At 45.0% G+C, this 10189-nt stretch overlaps 1 non-coding gene across 1 annotated transcript; it reads right to left on the bottom strand.

Moving 5' to 3' along the window:
• Nucleotides 1–891: 891 nt before the first annotated feature.
• On the bottom strand, nt 892–998 carry LOC145127940 (small nucleolar RNA R71). The gene has a single exon (XR_013716544.1). It is a non-coding gene; the product is annotated as a small nucleolar RNA R71 (small nucleolar RNA).
• Nucleotides 999–10189: the final 9191 nt, after the last annotated feature.

Raw genomic sequence — 10189 nt, 5'->3', positions numbered from 1 at the left:
GTAAAAGTTTCTTAGGTTATAAATTTAAAACTAAGTAGGTACTTTGTGCACGCATCAAGTTTTTTGTGTCGTTGTCGGGGAACAACTTATTTGAATTATATTTTAATTGCTTTTAGTTATTCGATCATTTTTGTGGGACAAAAACCACAAAAAGTTACTTTGGTTGCATTTATTTAAGTTGTTTTTTGTTTCTAAAACACAACCACGTCGTGGTCTCGCTTCAGTTAATTATTAGTTTAGTGATTTTTATTCCTTTTATGCGTTTTTGTTTTGTTTCAGTGATATATGACCCAAGGATCTAAAACACCTATTGTTCCTCCACTAGGAGATCCATAATCCGCTTTCCACAAGAAGAAAGACAAGAAGGGCGAAGCGAGCAATACTTTCAAATCCGACAAATTCGAACTTTTTGAAAGGACGTCGGATAAGAAGGGAATCAGATACGAACCAGAATCCTCTACCGAAGGAAGTTCAGACAATTTAGAGCTAAAAATCGAAAAAGAATAGATGGCGGACATTACGAGAATGACGATGGGCGATTACAAGAAGATGATACGTAAAGAACATTGACCAAGCTTAATTCCACCCGAGATACTACCTTACAGAAGTTTTGAGCTCAAGGGACACATTCTATCCATTCTCAAGGATATGTCTTTCACCGGGAAAGAGTATGAAGATGCTTTCAATCACATTGATGAGTTCAAAGACATTGCTAATTATTTTCATGTTCCAAATGTGCCAAGAGAATCCGTGCTACTTTGGATGCTTCCTGTCACTTTTACTGGTGAAGCAAAAGTTTATTTGAAATCTCTTGCACCCGAATCCATAACTACTTGGGACACCCTTCTTGAAGCTTTTATTGAGCAATTTAGTCCACATTCCAAGATCTCAAAGCTTAAAAAGAAGATAGCTAATTTTCAAAAAGAGGTTGGAGAGTCTCTATATGAAGCATGGGAGAGGTACAAAGGATTGCTTAGAAGTTTTCCTCAACATGATTTGAATGTCCAACAAGAAGTGTTATTTTATATGATGGGGTGAATGTCACAACTAGACAACTTCTTGACTCCCAAGGGTTAATGACGAAAAAGGAGCCAACTGTTATCAAAGAGTTAGTTGAAGATTTTGCAAAGCACTCAAGAGAGTACCATAATCCAAGAAAGGATGTTACTAGAGGAAAAGGGGATGGAGGAAATGAGAACTTGGTTGCAATCATACCTAAACTCGACTCTATGGATAGGTGAATGACAAATTTGGATAAATCCATTCATGCCATAAGACTTGCTTGTGATAATTGTAGTTGTCCACATTTGACAAAGGATTGTGATTTAGATGAAAATGGGAATCGCAAGGCTTAATTTTTTTTATTCAAGTGGTGACAAATATGATGAAGATTGGAGGAATCCTAAAAAGGAATGCTTGCTATATGAAGAGTACAAGAAACAGAAAGATAAGAAGTATAGACAAACCGGTCATGGTTTCTACTAAAAAGAACAACCACAAACCGAAAAGAAGATAGATTTCGAGTCGGTACTTCAAAGATTTATGGAAACATCTGAAAAGATACATGATACAACTGATGCTAATGTATGAAATCATCAAGCTTCCATCAAAAACATAGATACATAACTCGGGAAACTTACTACACTTGTCAATGAAATATTACCACATCGAAATCAAGACCCAAAAGCACAACCTCATGTAATGCCGATATACACAGAAGAAGAGGTTCATTTTGAGCCATTTGTGACCCATGAAGCAGCTACAATGCCACCCAAGTCGTGTTTAGAATAAGAGGATCCCAGAGCCAAAAGAGTAAAAAGTTTAGTTGCTTTCTGATGACCCACCATGTTGTGGTGGTATGACCATGTCGTGGTGTCGTGAAGAAACATTTTCTCCGATTAATTCATATCAGCCTCCTTTACCATTCCCATCTCGTGCAATCAAACATTCTCTGGAGCCTGAACAAAGAAAATTTCTGGAACAAGTGCTCGCATTCTCAATCAATGCCCCATTTCTCAAATCGATGGCAAAACTTCTCAAGTTCGCAAAAGATGTAATGAGTAATAGAAAGGAGTTGGAAAAGGACTCGAAAATAGTTCTTAATGAGTTATGTTCAGCTGCACTTATCAAAGGAATACCAATCAAGATGGAAGATCCATGTTAACTCACATTGCCTTGTGAATTTGGCAACTCGACTTCTATTAATGCTCTAGTTGATTAAGTGGAAAGCATTAACCTCATGCCATACTCTTTCTATCAAAAGCTTGGATTACCAAAGCTCCAAGATACAAGAATGACCATTCGAATGGTGGATCACTCAAATACATACCCACGAGGTATAATTGAAGACTTACTAGCTAAAGTGGGGAAATTTGTTTTCCGGTCGACTTTGTAGTTCTCGACATGAAGGAAGATGAAGACCTTCCCATTATTTTGGGAAGACCATTTTTTAGTACCTCAAGAGCATTAGTAGACATCCATGACTCAAATCTCACACTTCATGTGGATAATGGCACTATTACCTTTGAGATGAGTCCTAGAGAAAATCATGAAGAGCCTAAAGATGAAGTGCCAAAAATGGATGTCATGGAAGAAGATTGTGATGAGCTAGTTGCAATTAAGAAGATGATGGAAAACGAACTTAAGGTTTGGAAGGAGCCCAATGTTAAAAAAGTCAAGCGTTTGAAGCCAAAAGCCTCGATTCCCATGACATTTGAGGTGATTGCATTTACTACACCCAAGGTTCAAGTGAAAGAAGAAGTTTATGAAATAGATGATGATTTGTATGAAGAAGTGGAAATAATTGAAGAAGACATGGGTGGAGAAATAGAAGAGACAACTTTGGTCAAGATGGAGGTAGATGAGAAAGTTCCTAAGGAAGAAAACCAGAAGGTGAACAAGGTAAAGAAGAAAGGTAAAGGGGTGAAGCACAAGTATGAGGAAGATGCCAACAAAAAGAAGAAGGAGAATTCAAAGAAAGCTTACAAGAGAAGAGTTCAAGCTTACAATCGGAAATGGAAGGAGCAAAAGGAGGGAGATCCCACTCCCAACTTCAACAACGTAGAGTGGGAAGGAGTCCGGTTCACGACTCCTCAAAAAGAAGCGCTTCTCGGGAGGCAACCCGATTTTTAGAGTTTGCATTTTATTTTCCTTTTGATTTGTTTTTTGTTTTTTGTTTTATTTTGGTTTAGTTTTTTTCTCTGACCAATTGATCATGTGTTTTCTCTATTCTTCTAAATTTTTTTTGTAGTTTTAGAAAGAAAAGGGCGTGAAGCGGTTAAGGAGTTTAATGGATGAAGAAGCCGTGTAATTTGGAAGATCACTATCTGTAACATCCCAAAAATCATGACCAAAAATTTCGTTTTAAATCATTAAATAAACCATAGTTATCAAAACACTTCATTGAAACATAAGTCAAACTATCTCAAAAACATTATTATTAGAGTTTCCAAATCAAAACATCTGAGTAATCATCCCAGGCTGAACATAATGGTGTGTGCACTGCAGTCATCCTCAGCTCTTCCCTTTGCTACCAGAAGTACTTGAAACCAAAACTACAAACTGTAAGAACGAAGCTTAGTGAGTCTCCCCAAACTACCACATACCATACACATAATCACATAATCACATATAAACATATCGTGGGCCCCGCCCCTTCATCGGGCCCCGCCCGGCATCGGACAATGTCCGGCAACGAGCCCCGCCCGACATCGAGCAAAGTTCAGTATACATAATAGCATATCAACAAACACACATAAAATATTCACATAACATAAACATATAAACATTTCTCGGGCCCCACCCGGCATCGAACCGAAATCCTGAAGCATACTAACATTCCTCGGGCATTTCCCGGCATCGAACCGTAATCCGGAAACATACAAATACATACACATGCAAGAATCAAGAAGACATAAAGCATACAAACATTCCTCGGGCATCGTCCGGCATCGGACCGAAATCCGGAAATCATATAAGCATACCTCGGGCACCGCCCGACATCGGACCTTAGTCTGGAACATATAATCATACATACGGGCCAGCATTGGTGCCTTCGGCCCGTTCCTATAGGAGAAAACTCACCTTGCAAAGCTAAATGCAGAATCTCACGGTAAGGAATCTCTAACGGCTGCTCCGACGACTCCCCGAGCTATCATTACCAAAATAACACTTAGCCAAAAACCAATAATCCTTCTTAGGGTAAAATGACCATTTTACCCCTGATCTAATTTGGTCCATGCCTCAGGCCCAAAACCAAAACATGAAAGGCCCAATACTAGGTATACTTCCCAAGTCCATTAGTGGCCCACCAATGGCCTAATTTTCTAGATTGGGCCCAACTCCTAAAATGGGCCTTCCCTTAAGCCCAAACATATTCTTAGCCCAAAATAACTAATTTCTGATGGCCCACTATGGCCCAAAATAGCAAAGTCCAAGGAATGGCCCAAACCGAGGCCCAAATGACGCAAAGCCCAAATCCAGTGAGTACGCGGGGCGTACTCCTCTGTACGCTAAGCGTACATGCTGCGTGGCTTGTACGCTGTACGTACATGCTTGTACGCCCACCGTACTGCTCTGTTAAGCCACTTATACCATTAAGCACTTAATACTTTATTCAAAAGGCTAACATCACAGATCCAAGTCCTCTTCAACGTCTTAATCCCTAAATTTTAGGGTTTTTGGGACTGCATGCGTACGTTGCGCGTACCCTTTGGTACGCTACGTGTAGGCACATGACATCCATGTCCATATCTCGTGAGTATATTGCGCGTACTTAGAGTGGTAGGCCCCGCGTATGGCACTCCTCAGCCCAATCATAAGGACCCAATGGATCCAAGCCCAAACCAATTCAATTAATTAACCCAGCATATATATATATATATATATATATATATATATATATATATATATATATATATATATATATATATAACAATATCTTGGAGAATATCGAGCGTTACAATTCTCCCCCACTTGAATCAGACTTCGTCCTCGAAGTCCGTTGCCCTGAATAACTTTGGATAGTGCTTCCTTATCTCATCCTCGGGCTCCCATGTCCATTCTGAACCCTTTCGGTGATGCCACTGTAACTTGACCAACCCCACGACCTTGTTCCTCAAGGTCTTCTCCTTCCGATCGAGAATCGCTATCGGTCTCTCAATGTAGTTCAGGCGTTCGTCCACCTAAATATCCTCCAAGGGTACAACTGCGGAATCATCCACTAAACACTTCCACGGCTGGGAGACATGAAAGGTGTTGTGAATCTGATTGAGCTCTGCTGGAATATCAAAACGATAAGCAACCCAGCCCACCAGAGCCAAAACCCTGAACGGAACAATGTACCTAGGGTCGAGCTTGCCCCGCTTCCTGAACTAGATGAAACCTATCCAAGGTGACACCGTCAGGAGAACCATGTCGCCCACCTAAAAGTCATAGTCTGACCGGCACTTGTCGGCATAGATTTTATGCCGACTATGAGCAGTCTGGAGTCTGCTCCGGACCTGCTGGATCTTCACAGTGGTCTTGAGTACCACCTCAGTACTCCCCATGACTCTCTGATCGACCTCGCCTCAACAGATTGGGGTCCTGCACTTCCTCCCGTAGAGCATCTCGAAGGGATGTCGGTCTATGCTAGCGTGGTAACTGTTCTTATACAAAAATTCCGCTAACGGAAGATACGTATCCTAACTGCCGCCAAAATCTAATACGCATGCGCGTAGCATATCCTCTATAGTCTAAATCGTCCTCTCACTTTGCCCATCTGTCTGAGGGTGAAAAGTTGTACTTAAGTGAAGACGAGTACCCATCTCGTCGTGAAACCGCTTCCAAAATCTGGAAGTGAAGCGAACATCTCGGTCTGACACAACCGAAACCGACACTCCATGACGTGCCACCACCTCGCGTACATAGATCTCGGCTAACTTCTCAGCCGATATACTCTCCTGGATCGGGATGAAGTGTGCACTCTTGGTCAACCGATCCACGATGACCCAAATCGAATCCACTCCACGTGCAGTCCTGGGAAGCTTTGTGATGAAATTCATGGTGATGACTTCCCATTTCCACATAGGAATCTCCAACGGCTGCATCTTTCCATGAGTTACCTTGTGCTCGGCCTTGACTTTCATGCAAGTCAAGCATCTCTCCACATACCAAGCTATGTCCCGCTTCATGCAAGGCCACCAATAATTAGGGCGAAGATCCCGATACATCTTCATCGCCCCGGGTTGAATGGAGAATCTCGACTTGTGAGCCTCCTCCATCAGAACTTGGCGTACTCCGCCCCAGTAAGGAACCTAGACCCTCCGATGCAGGGTCAACAACCCACGACTGTCATAATCAAAGGAAGCCACATGCCCTATGATCCGCTCACACTTCTGGCACTCCTCTTTCATACCCTCGACCTGAGCCTCCCGAATCCGTTCCAACAACGGAGTAATCATTGTCATCCTCAGGCATATATCCCAAATCGAAGCCGCAACCGCCTTGCGGCTGAGAGCATCGGCCACCACATTGGCCTTCCCTGGGTGATAAAGGATCTCACAGTCATAATCCTTCAACACATCCAACCAACGACGCAGCCTCATGTTCAGATTAGGCTGATCCATCAGGTACCTCAAGCTCTTGTGGTCCGTGTAAATGGTACAACGAACCCCATAGAGGTAGTGTCGCCAAATCTTGAGGGTAAAAACCACAGCCCCCAGCTCCAAATCATGCATCGGATAGTTCGCCTCATGAGGCTTCAGCTTCCTCGACGCGTACGTAATCACGCGACCCCGCAGCATCAGCATTGTACCCATACCTGTGATCGAAGCGTCACAGTAAACCATGAAATCGTCGACGCCCTCCGGCAAAGTTAGAATCGGTGCCTCGCACAACCGCTGTCTGAGAGTCTCGAAAGCTTCCTGTTGCTTAGTCCCCCAGCGGAATGTCACCGACTTCTTGGTCAGTCGGGTTAATAGAACAGCAATCTTGGATGAATCTCCGATAGTGACCCGCCAGACCATGAAAAATCTAAATCTCGGATGGAGACCTCGGAACCTACCACTGCATCACGGCCTCTACCTTGGCCAAATCGACCAGAATACCCTTCTGGTTCACAAGGTGCCCCAGAAACTACACCTCGCGCAACCAGAACTCACACCTGAAGAATTTTGTGAAAAATCTCTCCCTCCTCAGTGTCTCCAGCACCTCCCTGAGGTGCTCCTCATGCTTCTCTTGAGTCTTGGAGTAAACCAAGATATCATCGATGAAGAGTATCACAGACCGGTCCAGCATCGGTCTGCACACGCGGTTCATGAGATCAATGAACGCGGCAGGAGGCATTGGTGAGCCCAAACGGCATCACCACGAACTCATAGTGACCATAACGAGTCAGAAAGGCTGTCTTCTGCACATCGTCGTCCCTGAATCGCATCTGGTGTTAACCCGATCGCAGATCAATCTTGGAGAACCAAGATGCACCCTGAAGCTGGTCAATGCGACTCCCTAACCTTATTTTCCGGATTCAACTGGAGCTCGAGACCTTCTTTTCCCATCAAAAGGTATAGATGAGGAATTTATCGAGTGTGCCACTAGTGGTCAATATCCATCAACTAGAAAATCGATCTTCATAGGTGGGCCACATTGTATGATTGACAACTGCCGCTGCATACTACCCGGTAATTGCAGGTCTGACTGATGCCTTCTCTCCAATAGCTGCTTCAATCAATGTGAAGTCTGACTACGAGGCCTCTTAACCCGCAGCTGACTACTTATTGAAATGAAAGACCGAACATTTGAGGCTAACTCTTTCTCGTCTTCAAAAAAGTATTATTTAGTGTTCGATTTAGACTTAAACATCAACGATGATCTCCTGTTATTACTTGTCTTGGTTTTGGTTTTCATCTCACGGATCTTGGTTCGCGCTTTATGGCATTTCCATTATAATAAGTGTAGGAATTCATGGGTACCTGGGATCACTTGGACCATTAAATCGTCAATCCTCGGGAGGGGATAACGGTTCTTCACTGTTACCTTATTCAGCTCCCGGTAATCTATACACATCCGATGCGACCCGTCCTTCTTCTTCACAAACAGGATCGGGGCTCCCCATGGCGAACTGCTCAGCCTGATAAATCACTTGTCTAACAGCTTCTGTAGCTGTGTAGACAACTCCTGCATCTCGGGAGGAGCCAACAGATATGGTGCCTTGGCTATCGGAGCCGCACCAGGAACTAGGTCAATCCTTAACTCTACCTGCCTCTCCGGAGGTACCCCAGGAAAATCCTCTAGGAACACGTACAGGTACTCCCGTACGATCGGTGCATCATCCACGGTCTCCTTACCCTTATCCCGGGTATCCATGACATAGGCAACATAAAATGCGCAACCCTGTTGTAGGTAGCATCTCGCCCTCACGGCTGAACACAAAGTCGGTCCACATTGAGGCCTCTCGCCCTGAATCACCAAGCCTCCCCCACTTGGGGTCCGAACTCGCACTAGCTGTTGCTCGCAATCAATCACTGCCCCGTTGGGGCTCAACCAGTCCATACCCACGATAACCTTATTCCCTCGCAGGGGAATAGGGACTAAATCCACGGAAAACTTCTCATCAAACAACTGCAGTGTACATCCCCGATGAACCCTCGCAACCCGAATGGTCCAATCATTCGCTATCTCTACATCAAGTGGACAGTCCAGCTCTCCTGGAGCTCCCACAAATTGCTTGTTGAGCTCAAGCGATACAAAAGATCGGGTAGCCCCCGAATCAAATAATACCAGAGCAGATATATCGTTCACAAGGAACGATCCTATAATGAAACACATAAACATAAACAACAATCAATATAAATAAAGAGATAAGGAGAAAATACATACCCGTCACAACAACGGGAGCTGCACGTGCCTCCTCTACTGTCAGTTGGAAGGCCCTGCTCTTCGCCACAGGCGCCTCCGTCCGGCCCTGACGGCCATCGGTAATCCTCAATGTAGCAGGAGTGGGTGCCGCCACCTGTCCTGCTGCTGCTAAACTCGGACACTAGGACCTCTTGTGGCCCCTCTGATTGCACTGAAAGCAAATCAGATCAGATACTATCGTGGTGGTGGTGGTAGCAGTACAGTCCCTGCTGACATGACCACTTCGGCCGTACTTAAATCAGCCCTAACTACCCGCCCTACACCCCCCCCCCTCGTGCATCTTGCCGCACTCGCCACAGCGACTGCGGCCCTGCTGGATCCTCGATCTGTGATCTGATTCCTTGGCCTTTTTCCCGAACTCCCTGTCTGAACCCCCTCTGGTTTCCTCTTCTTCTCCATCTCCAAATCCAGCTCCCTTTCCCGAGCCCTCTCTATCATATCCTCCAGCGTCTTGCAGCTGGATCGGCTCACAAACTGGAGGATATCACTCCGCAGCATCTCATGGTACCAGGCCTTCTTCATCTCGTCGTCGTCCACATACTGCAGAACAAGAAGAGCCCTCTTCCAGAACATGGTGGTGATCTCGGCCACCGTCTCAGTAGTCTGTTGGAGATCCTGGAACTCCCTCGCAAGCTTATGTGCCTCGAACATAAGTGAAAACGCGGCCCTGAACCTGGCCGAGAAATCACTCCAGGTCATCGCATCAATAGTGGCATCATCTCCAATAGCTCGTCCAACCTCCTCCCACCAATCACGCGCCCTGCCCTTCAGAAGGCAGGAAGCAAGTCAGACCTTGTCCCCCTCAGGACAACGGCTGGTGCGAAAGGCGTTGGCGACATCTGCCAACCACCTGCTGCTAGCAATGGGGTCCCGTTCCCCATGATAGTCTGGAGCTTCACCAGCTCGGAACTCCCTGAATGTCAATGTGCGCTCCCCCATCATGGCCACCATCTCGGTGCGGAATGCACCCAACCTCTCGTCAAGAATCTCCAAAATGCCCTCCTTGACCGTACCGAAGATCACAAGAGTTTGGTCCATAATATTGCGCGTAATATCGGATGAAATAAACTCTCTCATCTGGTCATCAAGCTGCCCGACTCCAGAGCCCGAGCCTGATCCCTTTCTGGCACCTGAACTTCCAACTTGTCTAGTGCGTAGCGTCACCATACTGAAAATACACAATAACAAACATCAGAATACTCATCATAACTCGAGGGATCACACACACTACAAGCTCCCTGGATTGATCTCAGCTCTCCTTGACTCGGGTTTGGATCCTCTGCTTTCAGTA

Source organism: Lactuca virosa, chromosome 7 (genome assembly GCF_052849685.1).
Source record: "Lactuca virosa cultivar CGN04683 chromosome 7, Lactuca_virosa_CGN04683_v6, whole genome shotgun sequence".
In the NCBI taxonomy this organism is placed as follows: Eukaryota; Viridiplantae; Streptophyta; class Magnoliopsida; order Asterales; family Asteraceae; genus Lactuca; species Lactuca virosa.
The sequence above is the reverse complement of the archived record's forward strand: the minus strand, read 5'-3'. Positions and strand labels throughout refer to the sequence as shown.